The 12,946-nt window shown below is 44.8% G+C and overlaps 6 non-coding genes and 20 pseudogenes across 6 annotated transcripts; all 26 read left to right on the top strand.

The window, feature by feature from the left end:
* The first annotated feature begins 140 nt into the window (after nucleotides 1–140).
* On the top strand, nucleotides 141–259 carry LOC149100059 (5S ribosomal RNA; annotated as a pseudogene).
* Nucleotides 260–642: 383 nt separating this feature from the next.
* LOC149100058 (5S ribosomal RNA) lies at nucleotides 643–761 on the top strand. The gene has a single exon (XR_016203392.1). It is a non-coding gene; the product is annotated as a 5S ribosomal RNA (ribosomal RNA).
* Nucleotides 762–1,145: 384 nt separating this feature from the next.
* LOC149100057 (5S ribosomal RNA) lies at nucleotides 1,146–1,264 on the top strand (annotated as a pseudogene).
* Nucleotides 1,265–1,648: 384 nt separating this feature from the next.
* Nucleotides 1,649–1,767, top strand: LOC149100056 (5S ribosomal RNA; annotated as a pseudogene).
* Nucleotides 1,768–2,151: 384 nt separating this feature from the next.
* On the top strand, nucleotides 2,152–2,270 carry LOC149100055 (5S ribosomal RNA). The gene has a single exon (XR_016203390.1). It is a non-coding gene; the product is annotated as a 5S ribosomal RNA (ribosomal RNA).
* Nucleotides 2,271–2,654: 384 nt separating this feature from the next.
* Nucleotides 2,655–2,773, top strand: LOC149100054 (5S ribosomal RNA). Its single transcript, XR_016203389.1, has one exon. It is a non-coding gene; the product is annotated as a 5S ribosomal RNA (ribosomal RNA).
* Nucleotides 2,774–3,157: 384 nt separating this feature from the next.
* LOC149100053 (5S ribosomal RNA) lies at nucleotides 3,158–3,276 on the top strand (annotated as a pseudogene).
* A 384-nt stretch (nucleotides 3,277–3,660) lies between these two features.
* LOC149100052 (5S ribosomal RNA) lies at nucleotides 3,661–3,788 on the top strand (annotated as a pseudogene).
* Nucleotides 3,789–4,173: 385 nt separating this feature from the next.
* Nucleotides 4,174–4,292, top strand: LOC149100051 (5S ribosomal RNA). Its single transcript, XR_016203388.1, has one exon. It is a non-coding gene; the product is annotated as a 5S ribosomal RNA (ribosomal RNA).
* Nucleotides 4,293–4,676: 384 nt separating this feature from the next.
* LOC149100050 (5S ribosomal RNA) lies at nucleotides 4,677–4,795 on the top strand. The gene has a single exon (XR_016203387.1). It is a non-coding gene; the product is annotated as a 5S ribosomal RNA (ribosomal RNA).
* A 381-nt stretch (nucleotides 4,796–5,176) lies between these two features.
* Nucleotides 5,177–5,295, top strand: LOC149100049 (5S ribosomal RNA). The gene has a single exon (XR_016203386.1). It is a non-coding gene; the product is annotated as a 5S ribosomal RNA (ribosomal RNA).
* Nucleotides 5,296–5,680: 385 nt separating this feature from the next.
* On the top strand, nucleotides 5,681–5,799 carry LOC149100048 (5S ribosomal RNA; annotated as a pseudogene).
* Nucleotides 5,800–6,184: 385 nt separating this feature from the next.
* LOC149100047 (5S ribosomal RNA) lies at nucleotides 6,185–6,303 on the top strand (annotated as a pseudogene).
* A 385-nt stretch (nucleotides 6,304–6,688) lies between these two features.
* LOC149100046 (5S ribosomal RNA) lies at nucleotides 6,689–6,807 on the top strand (annotated as a pseudogene).
* A 385-nt stretch (nucleotides 6,808–7,192) lies between these two features.
* On the top strand, nucleotides 7,193–7,311 carry LOC149100045 (5S ribosomal RNA; annotated as a pseudogene).
* A 384-nt stretch (nucleotides 7,312–7,695) lies between these two features.
* Nucleotides 7,696–7,814, top strand: LOC149100044 (5S ribosomal RNA; annotated as a pseudogene).
* Nucleotides 7,815–8,199: 385 nt separating this feature from the next.
* On the top strand, nucleotides 8,200–8,318 carry LOC149100043 (5S ribosomal RNA; annotated as a pseudogene).
* A 384-nt stretch (nucleotides 8,319–8,702) lies between these two features.
* LOC149100042 (5S ribosomal RNA) lies at nucleotides 8,703–8,821 on the top strand (annotated as a pseudogene).
* Nucleotides 8,822–9,205: 384 nt separating this feature from the next.
* LOC149100041 (5S ribosomal RNA) lies at nucleotides 9,206–9,324 on the top strand (annotated as a pseudogene).
* A 384-nt stretch (nucleotides 9,325–9,708) lies between these two features.
* On the top strand, nucleotides 9,709–9,827 carry LOC149100040 (5S ribosomal RNA; annotated as a pseudogene).
* Nucleotides 9,828–10,211: 384 nt separating this feature from the next.
* On the top strand, nucleotides 10,212–10,330 carry LOC149100039 (5S ribosomal RNA; annotated as a pseudogene).
* Nucleotides 10,331–10,714: 384 nt separating this feature from the next.
* On the top strand, nucleotides 10,715–10,833 carry LOC149100038 (5S ribosomal RNA; annotated as a pseudogene).
* Nucleotides 10,834–11,217: 384 nt separating this feature from the next.
* LOC149100037 (5S ribosomal RNA) lies at nucleotides 11,218–11,336 on the top strand (annotated as a pseudogene).
* Nucleotides 11,337–11,720: 384 nt separating this feature from the next.
* LOC149100036 (5S ribosomal RNA) lies at nucleotides 11,721–11,839 on the top strand (annotated as a pseudogene).
* A 384-nt stretch (nucleotides 11,840–12,223) lies between these two features.
* On the top strand, nucleotides 12,224–12,342 carry LOC149100035 (5S ribosomal RNA; annotated as a pseudogene).
* A 384-nt stretch (nucleotides 12,343–12,726) lies between these two features.
* On the top strand, nucleotides 12,727–12,845 carry LOC149100034 (5S ribosomal RNA; annotated as a pseudogene).
* Nucleotides 12,846–12,946: the final 101 nt, after the last annotated feature.

Below are 12,946 nucleotides of genomic sequence, written 5' to 3'. Positions count from 1 at the left end.
GTCTTAGCTGGCTTTGGAATCTCTGGGTTAAGTAGCCGAGACGTAATTGGAAATTCATGACAACAGCAATTAAAGGCCTTCCTTCTAAGAGACTTAAAAGAGAGTCCAAGCAATTGGGCAAGGTTTGAGTTGTTTCTTTCGTCTACGACCACACCACAGGGAACGTACCGGTTCTCGTCCGATGACCGAAGTCAAGTCCTGTTGGGCGGCGTCAGTACCTGGCTGGGTGACCACCTGGGAATACGCCGTGTTGTAGACTTTTGGAGCCATTTTGGGACTGGACTCTTCAGAGAAGATTTCCATACGCCTCCACATCATTGATCCCTCTGTTTTCAAAATGTTGTCTTTTTTTTTGGAATTATTTTTGCAGCAAGTTGACAGCATATTAGAAGATTTTCTTGTTTGATTACAGCACTGCAACACTGAGCAGCACACTGGAGGCAATCTCTTGAATGTGGCTTTGATGACTGACCATTGGAGAATCGCCCTTTTGTGATTTGAAGTCTTAGCTGGCTTTGGAATCTCTGGGTTAAGTAGCCGAGACGTAATTGGAAATTCATGACAACAGCAATTAAAGGCCTTCCTTCTAAGAGACTTAAAAGAGAGTCCAAGCAATTGGGCAAGGTTTGAGTTGTTTCTTTCGTCTACGACCACACCACAGGGAACGTACCGGTTCTCGTCCGATCACCGAAGTCAAGTCCTGTTGGGCGGCGTCAGTACCTGGCTGGGTGACCACCTGGGAATACGCCGTGTTGTAGACTTTTGGAGCCATTTTGGGACTGGACTCTTCAGAGAAGATTTCCATACGCCTCCACATCATTGATCCCTCTGTTTTCAAAATGTTGTCTTTTTTTTTTGGAATTATTTTTCCAGCAAGTTGACAGCATATTAGAAGATTTTCTTGTTTGATTACAGCACTGCAACACTGAGCAGCACACTGGAGGCAATCTCTTGAATGTGGCTTTGATGACTGACCATTGGAGAATCGCCCTTTTGTGATTTGAAGTCTTAGCTGGCTTTGGAATCTCTGGGTTAAGTAGCCGAGACGTAATTGGAAATTCATGACAACAGCAATTAAAGGCCTTCCTTCTAAGAGACTTAAAAGAGAGTCCAAGCAATTGGGCAAGGTTTGAGTTGTTTCTTTCGTCTACGACCACACCACAGGGAACGTACCGGTTCTCGTCCGATGACCGAAGTCAAGTCCTGTTGGGCGGCGTCAGTACCTGGCTGGGTGACCACCTGGGAATACGCCGTGTTGTAGACTTTTGGAGCCATTTTGGGACTGGACTCTTCAGAGAAGATTTCCATACGCCTCCACATCATTGATCCCTCTGTTTTCAAAATGTTGTCTTTTTTTTTTGGAATTATTTTTGCAGCAAGTTGACAGCATATTAGAAGATTTTCTTGTTTGATTACAGCACTGCAACACTGAGCAGCACACTGGAGGCAATCTCTTGAATGTGGCTTTGATGACTGACCATTGGAGAATCGCCCTTTTGTGATTTGAAGTCTTAGCTGGCTTTGGAATCTCTGGGTTAAGTAGCCGAGACGTAATTGGAAATTCATGACAACAGCAATTAAAGGCCTTCCTTCTAAGAGACTTAAAAGAGAGTCCAAGCAATTGGGCAAGGTTTGAGTTGTTTCTTTCGTCTACGACCACACCACAGGGAACGTACCGGTTCTCGTCCGATGACCGAAGTCAAGTCCTGTTGGGCGGCGTCAGTACCTGGCTGGGTGACCACCTGGGAATACGCCGTGTTGTAGACTTTTGGAGCCATTTTGGGACTGGACTCTTCAGAGAAGATTTCCATACGCCTCCACATCATTGATCCCTCTGTTTTCAAAATGTTGTCTTTTTTTTTTGGAATTATTTTTGCAGCAAGTTGACAGCATATTAGAAGATTTTCTTGTTTGATTACAGCACTGCAACACTGAGCAGCACACTGGAGGCAATCTCTTGAATGTGGCTTTGATGACTGACCATTGGAGAATCGCCCTTTTGTGATTTGAAGTCTTAGCTGGCTTTGGAATCTCTGGGTTAAGTAGCCGAGACGTAATTGGAAATTCATGACAACAGCAATTAAAGGCCTTCCTTCTAAGAGACTTAAAAGAGAGTCCAAGCAATTGGGCAAGGTTTGAGTTGTTTCTTTCGTCTACGACCACACCACAGGGAACGTACCGGTTCTCGTCCGATCACCGAAGTCAAGTCCTGTTGGGCGGCGTCAGTACCTGGCTGGGTGACCACCTGGGAATACGCCGTGTTGTAGACTTTTGGAGCCATTTTGGGACTGGACTCTTCAGAGAAGATTTCCATACGCCTCCACATCATTGATCCCTCTGTTTTCAAAATGTTGTCTTTTTTTTTTGGAATTATTTTTGCAGCAAGTTGACAGCATATTAGAAGATTTTCTTGTTTGATTACAGCACTGCAACACTGAGCAGCACACTGGAGGCAATCTCTTGAATGTGGCTTTGATGACTGACCATTGGAGAATCGCCCTTTTGTGATTTGAAGTCTTAGCTGGCTTTGGAATCTCTGGGTTAAGTAGCCGAGACGTAATTGGAAATTCATGACAACAGCAATTAAAGGCCTTCCTTCTAAGAGACTTAAAAGAGAGTCCAAGCAATTGGGCAAGGTTTGAGTTGTTTCTTTCGTCTACGACCACACCACAGGGAACGTACCGGTTCTCGTCCGATCACCGAAGTCAAGTCCTGTTGGGCGGCGTCAGTACCTGGCTGGGTGACCACCTGGGAATACGCCGTGTTGTAGACTTTTGGAGCCATTTTGGGACTGGACTCTTCAGAGAAGATTTCCATACGCCTCCACATCATTGATCCCTCTGTTTTCAAAATGTTGTCTTTTTTTTTTGGAATTATTTTTCCAGCAAGTTGACAGCATATTAGAAGATTTTCTTGTTTGATTACAGCACTGCAACACTGAGCAGCACACTGGAGGCAATCTCTTGAATGTGGCTTTGATGACTGACCATTGGAGAATCGCCCTTTTGTGATTTGAAGTCTTAGCTGGCTTTGGAATCTCTGGGTTAAGTAGCCGAGACGTAATTGGAAATTCATGACAACAGCAATTAAAGGCCTTCCTTCTAAGAGACTTAAAAGAGAGTCCAAGCAATTGGGCAAGGTTTGAGTTGTTTCTTTCGTCTACGACCACACCACAGGGAACGTACCGGTTCTCGTCCGATGACCGAAGTCAAGTCCTGTTGGGCGGCGTCAGTACCTGGCTGGGTGACCACCTGGGAATACGCCGTGTTGTAGACTTTTGGAGCCATTTTGGGACTGGACTCTTCAGAGAAGATTTCCATACGCCTCCACATCATTGATCCCTCTGTTTTCAAAATGTTGTCTTTTTTTTTTGGAATTATTTTTGCAGCAAGTTGACAGCATATTAGAAGATTTTCTTGTTTGATTACAGCACTGCAACACTGAGCAGCACACTGGAGGCAATCTCTTGAATGTGGCTTTGATGACTGACCATTGGAGAATCGCCCTTTTGTGATTTGAAGTCTTAGCTGGCTTTGGAATCTCTGGGTTAAGTAGCCGAGACGTAATTGGAAATTCATGACAACAGCAATTAAAGGCCTTCCTTCTAAGAGACTTAAAAGAGAGTCCAAGCAATTGGGCAAGGTTTGAGTTGTTTCTTTCGTCTACGACCACACCACAGGCACCACAGGGAACGTACCGGTTCTCGTCCGATCACCGAAGTCAAGTCCTGTTGGGCGGCGTCAGTACCTGGCTGGGTGACCACCTGGGAATACGCCGTGTTGTAGACTTTTGGAGCCATTTTGGGACTGGACTCTTCAGAGAAGATTTCCATACGCCTCCACATCATTAATCCCTCTGTTTTCAAAATGTTGTCTTTTTTTTTTTGGAATTATTTTTCCAGCAAGTTGACAGCATATTAGAAGATTTTCTTGTTTGATTACAGCACTGCAACACTGAGCAGCACACTGGAGGCAATCTCTTGAATGTGGCTTTGATGACTGACCATTGGAGAATCGCCCTTTTGTGATTTGATGTCTTAGCTGGCTTTGGAATCTCTGGGTTAAGTAGCCGAGACGTAATTGGAAATTCATGACAACAGCAATTAAAGGCCTTCCTTCTAAGAGACTTAAAAGAGAGTCCAAGCAATTGGGCAAGGTTTGAGTTGTTTCTTTCGTCTACGACCACACCACAGGGAACGTACCGGTTCTCGTCCGATCACCGAAGTCAAGTCCTGTTGGGCGGCGTCAGTACCTGGCTGGGTGACCACCTGGGAATACGCCGTGTTGTAGACTTTTGGAGCCATTTTGGGACTGGACTCTTCAGAGAAGATTTCCATACGCCTCCACATCATTGATCCCTCTGTTTTCAAAATGTTGTCTTTTTTTTTTGGAATTATTTTTCCAGCAAGTTGACAGCATATTAGAAGATTTTCTTGTTTGATTACAGCACTGCAACACTGAGCAGCACACTGGAGGCAATCTCTTGAATGTGGCTTTGATGACTGACCATTGGAGAATCGCCCTTTTGTGATTTGAAGTCTTAGCTGGCTTTGGAATCTCTGGGTTAAGTAGCCGAGACGTAATTGGAAATTCATGACAACAGCAATTAAAGGCCTTCCTTCTAAGAGACTTAAAAGAGAGTCCAAGCAATTGGGCAAGGTTTGAGTTGTTTCTTTCGTCTACGACCACACCACAGGGAACGTACCGGTTCTCGTCCGATCACCGAAGTCAAGTCCTGTTGGGCGGCGTCAGTACCTGGCTGGGTGACCACCTGGGAATACGCCGTGTTGTAGACTTTTGGAGCCATTTTGGGACTGGACTCTTCAGAGATTTCCATACGCCTCCACATCATTGATCCCTCTGTTTTCAAAATGTTGTCTTTTTTTTTTGGAATTATTTTTCCAGCAAGTTGACAGCATATTAGAAGATTTTCTTGTTTGATTACAGCACTGCAACACTGAGCAGCACACTGGAGGCAATCTCTTGAATGTGGCTTTGATGACTGACCATTGGAGAATCGCCCTTTTGTGATTTGAAGTCTTAGCTGGCTTTGGAATCTCTGGGTTAAGTAGCCGAGACGTAATTGGAAATTCATGACAACAGCAATTAAAGGCCTTCCTTCTAAGAGACTTAAAAGAGAGTCCAAGCAATTGGGCAAGGTTTGAGTTGTTTCTTTCGTCTACGACCACACCACAGGGAACGTACCGGTTCTCGTCCGATCACCGAAGTCAAGTCCTGTTGGGCGGCGTCAGTACCTGGCTGGGTGACCACCTGGGAATACGCCGTGTTGTAGACTTTTGGAGCCATTTTGGGACTGGACTCTTCAGAGAAGATTTCCATACGCCTCCACATCATTGATCCCTCTGTTTTCAAAATGTTGTCTTTTTTTTTTTGGAATTATTTTTCCAGCAAGTTGACAGCATATTAGAAGATTTTCTTGTTTGATTACAGCACTGCAACACTGAGCAGCACACTGGAGGCAATCTCTTGAATGTGGCTTTGATGACTGACCATTGGAGAATCGCCCTTTTGTGATTTGAAGTCTTAGCTGGCTTTGGAATCTCTGGGTTAAGTAGCCGAGACGTAATTGGAAATTCATGACAACAGCAATTAAAGGCCTTCCTTCTAAGAGACTTAAAAGAGAGTCCAAGCAATTGGGCAAGGTTTGAGTTGTTTCTTTCGTCTACGACCACACCACAGGGAACGTACCGGTTCTCGTCCGATGACCGAAGTCAAGTCCTGTTGGGCGGCGTCAGTACCTGGCTGGGTGACCACCTGGGAATACGCCGTGTTGTAGACTTTTGGAGCCATTTTGGGACTGGACTCTTCAGAGAAGATTTCCATACGCCTCCACATCATTGATCCCTCTGTTTTCAAAATGTTGTCTTTTTTTTTTTGGAATTATTTTTCCAGCAAGTTGACAGCATATTAGAAGATTTCCTTGTTTGATTACAGCACTGCAACACTGAGCAGCACACTGGAGGCAATCTCTTGAATGTGGCTTTGATGACTGACCATTGGAGAATCGCCCTTTTGTGATTTGAAGTCTTAGCTGGCTTTGGAATCTCTGGGTTAAGTAGCCGAGACGTCATTGGAAATTCATGACAACAGCAATTAAAGGCCTTCCTTCTAAGAGACTTAAAAGAGAGTCCAAGCAATTGGGCAAGGTTTGAGTTGTTTCTTTCGTCTACGACCACACCACAGGGAACGTACCGGTTCTCGTCCGATGACCGAAGTCAAGTCCTGTTGGGCGGCGTCAGTACCTGGCTGGGTGACCACCTGGGAATACGCCGTGTTGTAGACTTTTGGAGCCATTTTGGGACTGGACTCTTCAGAGAAGATTTCCATACGCCTCCACATCATTGATCCCTCTGTTTTCAAAATGTTGTCTTTTTTTTTTTGGAATTATTTTTCCAGCAAGTTGACAGCATATTAGAAGATTTTCTTGTTTGATTACAGCACTGCAACACTGAGCAGCACACTGGAGGCAATCTCTTGAATGTGGCTTTGATGACTGACCATTGGAGAATCGCCCTTTTGTGATTTGAAGTCTTAGCTGGCTTTGGAATCTCTGGGTTAAGTAGCCGAGACGTAATTGGAAATTCATGACAACAGCAATTAAAGGCCTTCCTTCTAAGAGACTTAAAAGAGAGTCCAAGCAATTGGGCAAGGTTTGAGTTGTTTCTTTCGTCTACGACCACACCACAGGGAACGTACCGGTTCTCGTCCGATGACCGAAGTCAAGTCCTGTTGGGCGGCGTCAGTACCTGGCTGGGTGACCACCTGGGAATACGCCGTGTTGTAGACTTTTGGAGCCATTTTGGGACTGGACTCTTCAGAGAAGATTTCCATACGCCTCCACATCATTGATCCCTCTGTTTTCAAAATGTTGTCTTTTTTTTTTTGGAATTATTTTTCCAGCAAGTTGACAGCATATTAGAAGATTTTCTTGTTTGATTACAGCACTGCAACACTGAGCAGCACACTGGAGGCAATCTCTTGAATGTGGCTTTGATGACTGACCATTGGAGAATCGCCCTTTTGTGATTTGAAGTCTTAGCTGGCTTTGGAATCTCTGGGTTAAGTAGCCGAGACGTAATTGGAAATTCATGACAACAGCAATTAAAGGCCTTCCTTCTAAGAGACTTAAAAGAGAGTCCAAGCAATTGGGCAAGGTTTGAGTTGTTTCTTTCGTCTACGACCACACCACAGGGAACGTACCGGTTCTCGTCCGATGACCGAAGTCAAGTCCTGTTGGGCGGCGTCAGTACCTGGCTGGGTGACCACCTGGGAATACGCCGTGTTGTAGACTTTTGGAGCCATTTTGGGACTGGACTCTTCAGAGAAGATTTCCATACGCCTCCACATCATTGATCCCTCTGTTTTCAAAATGTTGTCTTTTTTTTTTGGAATTATTTTTGCAGCAAGTTGACAGCATATTAGAAGATTTTCTTGTTTGATTACAGCACTGCAACACTGAGCAGCACACTGGAGGCAATCTCTTGAATGTGGCTTTGATGACTGACCATTGGAGAATCGCCCTTTTGTGATTTGAAGTCTTAGCTGGCTTTGGAATCTCTGGGTTAAGTAGCCGAGACGTAATTGGAAATTCATGACAACAGCAATTAAAGGCCTTCCTTCTAAGAGACTTAAAAGAGAGTCCAAGCAATTGGGCAAGGTTTGAGTTGTTTCTTTCGTCTACGACCACACCACAGGGAACGTACCGGTTCTCGTCCGATGACCGAAGTCAAGTCCTGTTGGGCGGCGTCAGTACCTGGCTGGGTGACCACCTGGGAATACGCCGTGTTGTAGACTTTTGGAGCCATTTTGGGACTGGACTCTTCAGAGAAGATTTCCATACGCCTCCACATCATTGATCCCTCTGTTTTCAAAATGTTGTCTTTTTTTTTTTGGAATTATTTTTCCAGCAAGTTGACAGCATATTAGAAGATTTTCTTGTTTGATTACAGCACTGCAACACTGAGCAGCACACTGGAGGCAATCTCTTGAATGTGGCTTTGATGACTGACCATTGGAGAATCGCCCTTTTGTGATTTGAAGTCTTAGCTGGCTTTGGAATCTCTGGGTTAAGTAGCCGAGACGTAATTGGAAATTCATGACAACAGCAATTAAAGGCCTTCCTTCTAAGAGACTTAAAAGAGAGTCCAAGCAATTGGGCAAGGTTTGAGTTGTTTCTTTCGTCTACGACCACACCACAGGGAACGTACCGGTTCTCGTCCGATGACCGAAGTCAAGTCCTGTTGGGCGGCGTCAGTACCTGGCTGGGTGACCACCTGGGAATACGCCGTGTTGTAGACTTTTGGAGGCATTTTGGGACTGGACTCTTCAGAGAAGATTTCCATACGCCTCCACATCATTGATCCCTCTGTTTTCAAAATGTTGTCTTTTTTTTTTGGAATTATTTTTCCAGCAAGTTGACAGCATATTAGAAGATTTTCTTGTTTGATTACAGCACTGCAACACTGAGCAGCACACTGGAGGCAATCTCTTGAATGTGGCTTTGATGACTGACCATTGGAGAATCGCCCTTTTGTGATTTGAAGTCTTAGCTGGCTTTGGAATCTCTGGGTTAAGTAGCCGAGACGTAATTGGAAATTCATGACAACAGCAATTAAAGGCCTTCCTTCTAAGAGACTTAAAAGAGAGTCCAAGCAATTGGGCAAGGTTTGAGTTGTTTCTTTCGTCTACGACCACACCACAGGGAACGTACCGGTTCTCGTCCGATGACCGAAGTCAAGTCCTGTTGGGCGGCGTCAGTACCTGGCTGGGTGACCACCTGGGAATACGCCGTGTTGTAGACTTTTGGAGCCATTTTGGGACTGGACTCTTCAGAGAAGATTTCCATACGCCTCCACATCATTGATCCCTCTGTTTTCAAAATGTTGTCTTTTTTTTTTGGAATTATTTTTCCAGCAAGTTGACAGCATATTAGAAGATTTTCTTGTTTGATTACAGCACTGCAACACTGAGCAGCACACTGGAGGCAATCTCTTGAATGTGGCTTTGATGACTGACCATTGGAGAATCGCCCTTTTGTGATTTGAAGTCTTAGCTGGCTTTGGAATCTCTGGGTTAAGTAGCCGAGACGTAATTGGAAATTCATGACAACAGCAATTAAAGGCCTTCCTTCTAAGAGACTTAAAAGAGAGTCCAAGCAATTGGGCAAGGTTTGAGTTGTTTCTTTCGTCTACGACCACACCACAGGGAACGTACCGGTTCTCGTCCGATGACCGAAGTCAAGTCCTGTTGGGCGGCGTCAGTACCTGGCTGGGTGACCACCTGGGAATACGCCGTGTTGTAGACTTTTGGAGCCATTTTGGGACTGGACTCTTCAGAGAAGATTTCCATACGCCTCCACATCATTGATCCCTCTGTTTTCAAAATGTGGTCTTTTTTTTTTGGAATTATTTTTCCAGCAAGTTGACAGCATATTAGAAGATTTTCTTGTTTGATTACAGCACTGCAACACTGAGCAGCACACTGGAGGCAATCTCTTGAATGTGGCTTTGATGACTGACCATTGGAGAATCGCCCTTTTGTGATTTGAAGTCTTAGCTGGCTTTGGAATCTCTGGGTTAAGTAGCCGAGACGTAATTGGAAATTCATGACAACAGCAATTAAAGGCCTTCCTTCTAAGAGACTTAAAAGAGAGTCCAAGCAATTGGGCAAGGTTTGAGTTGTTTCTTTCGTCTACGACCACACCACAGGGAACGTACCGGTTCTCGTCCGATGACCGAAGTCAAGTCCTGTTGGGCGGCGTCAGTACCTGGCTGGGTGACCACCTGGGAATACGCCGTGTTGTAGACTTTTGGAGCCATTTTGGGACTGGACTCTTCAGAGAAGATTTCCATACGCCTCCACATCATTGATCCCTCTGTTTTCAAAATGTGGTCTTTTTTTTTTGGAATTATTTTTCCAGCAAGTTGACAGCATATTAGAAGATTTTCTTGTTTGATTACAGCACTGCAACACTGAACAGCACACTGGAGGCAATCTCTTGAATGTGGCTTTGATGACTGACCATTGGAGAATCGCCCTTTTGTGATTTGAAGTCTTAGCTGGCTTTGGAATCTCTGGGTTAAGTAGCCGAGACGTAATTGGAAATTCATGACAACAGCAATTAAAGGCCTTCCTTCTAAGAGACTTAAAAGAGAGTCCAAGCAATTGGGCAAGGTTTGAGTTGTTTCTTTCGTCTACGACCACACCACAGGGAACGTACCGGTTCTCGTCCGATGACCGAAGTCAAGTCCTGTTGGGCGGCGTCAGTACCTGGCTGGGTGACCACCTGGGAATACGCCGTGTTGTAGACTTTTGGAGCCATTTTGGGACTGGACTCTTCAGAGAAGATTTCCATACGCCTCCACATCATTGATCCCTCTGTTTTCAAAATGTTGTCTTTTTTTTTTGGAATTATTTTTCCAGCAAGTTGACAGCATATTAGAAGATTTTCTTGTTTGATTACAGCACTGCAACACTGAGCAGCACACTGGAGGCAATCTCTTGAATGTGGCTTTGATGACTGACCATTGGAGAATCGCCCTTTTGTGATTTGAAGTCTTAGCTGGCTTTGGAATCTCTGGGTTAAGTAGCCGAGACGTAATTGGAAATTCATGACAACAGCAATTAAAGGCCTTCCTTCTAAGAGACTTAAAAGAGAGTCCAAGCAATTGGGCAAGGTTTGAGTTGTTTCTTTCGTCTACGACCACACCACAGGGAACGTACCGGTTCTCGTCCGATGACCGAAGTCAAGTCCTGTTGGGCGGCGTCAGTACCTGGCTGGGTGACCACCTGGGAATACGCCGTGTGGTAGACTTTTGGAGCCATTTTGGGACTGGACTCTTCAGAGAAGATTTCCATACGCCTCCACATCATTGATCCCTCTGTTTTCAAAATGTTGTCTTTTTTTTTTGGAATTATTTTTGCAGCAAGTTGACAGCATATTAGAAGATTTTCTTGTTTGATTACAGCACTGCAACACTGAGCAGCACACTGGAGGCAATCTCTTGAATGTGGCTTTGATGACTGACCATTGGAGAATCGCCCTTTTGTGATTTGAAGTCTTAGCTGGCTTTGGAATCTCTGGGTTAAGTAGCCGAGACGTAATTGGAAATTCATGACAACAGCAATTAAAGGCCTTCCTTCTAAGAGACTTAAAAGAGAGTCCAAGCAATTGGGCAAGGTTTGAGTTGTTTCTTTCGTCTACGACCACACCACAGGGAACGTACCGGTTCTCGTCCGATGACCGAAGTCAAGTCCTGTTGGGCGGCGTCAGTACCTGGCTGGGTGACCACCTGGGAATACGCCGTGTTGTAGACTTTTGGAGCCATTTTGGGACTGGACTCTTCAGAGAAGATTTCCATACGCCTCCACATCATTGATCCCTCTGTTTTCAAAATGTTGTCTTTTTTTTTTGGAATTATTTTTGCAGCAAGTTGACAGCATATTAGAAGATTTTCTTGTTTGATTACAGCACTGCAACACTGAGCAGCACACTGGAGGCAATCTCTTGAATGTGGCTTTGATGACTGACCATTGGAGAATCGCCCTTTTGTGATTTGAAGTCTTAGCTGGCTTTGGAATCTCTGGGTTAAGTAGCCGAGACGTAATTGGAAATTCATGACAACAGCAATTAAAGGCCTTCCTTCTAAGAGACTTAAAAGAGAGTCCAAGCAATTGGGCAAGGTTTGAGTTGTTTCTTTCGTCTACGACCACACCACAGGGAACGTACCGGTTCTCGTCCGATGACCGAAGTCAAGTCCTGTTGGGCGGCGTCAGTACCTGGCTGGGTGACCACCTGGGAATACGCCGTGTTGTAGACTTTTGGAGCCATTTTGGGACTGGACTCTTCAGAGAAGATTTCCATACGCCTCCACATCATTGATCCCTCTGTTTTCAAAATGTTGTCTTTTTTTTTTGGAATTATTTTTGCAGCAAGTTGACAGCATATTAGAAGATTTTCTTGTTTGATTACAGCACTGCAACACTGAGCAGCACACTGGAGGCAATCTCTTGAATGTGGCTTTGATGACTGACCATTGGAGAATCGCCCTTTTGTGATTTGAAGTCTTAGCTGGCTTTGGAATCTCTGGGTTAAGTAGCCGAGACGTAATTGGAAATTCATGACAACAGCAATTAAAGGCCTTCCTTCTAAGAGACTTAAAAGAGAGTCCAAGCAATTGGGCAAGGTTTGAGTTGTTTCTTTCGTCTACGACCACGCCACAGGGAACGTACCGGTTCTCGTCCGATGACCGAAGTCAAGTCCTGTTGGGCGGCGTCAGTACCTGGCTGGGTGACCACCTGGGAATACGCCGTGTTGTAGACTTTTGGAGCCATTTTGGGACTGGACTCTTCAGAGAAGATTTCCATACGCCTCCACATCATTGATCCCTCTGTTTTCAAAATGTTGTCTTTTTTTTTTGGAATTATTTTTCCAGCAAGTTGACAGCATATTAGAAGATTTTCTTGTTTGATTACAGCACTGCAACACTGAGCAGCACACTGGAGGCAATCTCTTGAATGTGGCTTTGATGACTGACCATTGGAGAATCGCCCTTTTGTGATTTGAAGTCTTAGCTGGCTTTGGAATCTCTGGGTTAAGTAGCCGAGACGTAATTGGAAATTCATGACAACAGCAATTAAAGGCCTTCCTTCTAAGAGACTTAAAAGAGAGTCCAAGCAATTGGGCAAGGTTTGAGTTGTTTCTTTCGTCTACGACCACACCACAGGGAACGTACCGGTTCTCGTCCGATGACCGAAGTCAAGTCCTGTTGGGCGGCGTCAGTACCTGGCTGGGTGACCACCTGGGAATACGCCGTGTTGTAGACTTTTGGAGCCATTTTGGGACTGGACTCTTCAGAGAAGATTTCCATACGCCTCCACATCATTGATCCCTCTGTTTTCAAAATGTTGTCTTTTTTTTTGGAATT

Source organism: Orbicella faveolata, unplaced genomic scaffold (assembly GCF_042242905.1).
Source record: "Orbicella faveolata isolate gen_17 unplaced genomic scaffold, um_ofav_v1 contig_40, whole genome shotgun sequence".
NCBI classification, from domain to species: Eukaryota; Metazoa; Cnidaria; class Anthozoa; order Scleractinia; family Merulinidae; genus Orbicella; species Orbicella faveolata.
This window is presented reverse-complemented; position numbering and strand designations above follow the sequence as displayed.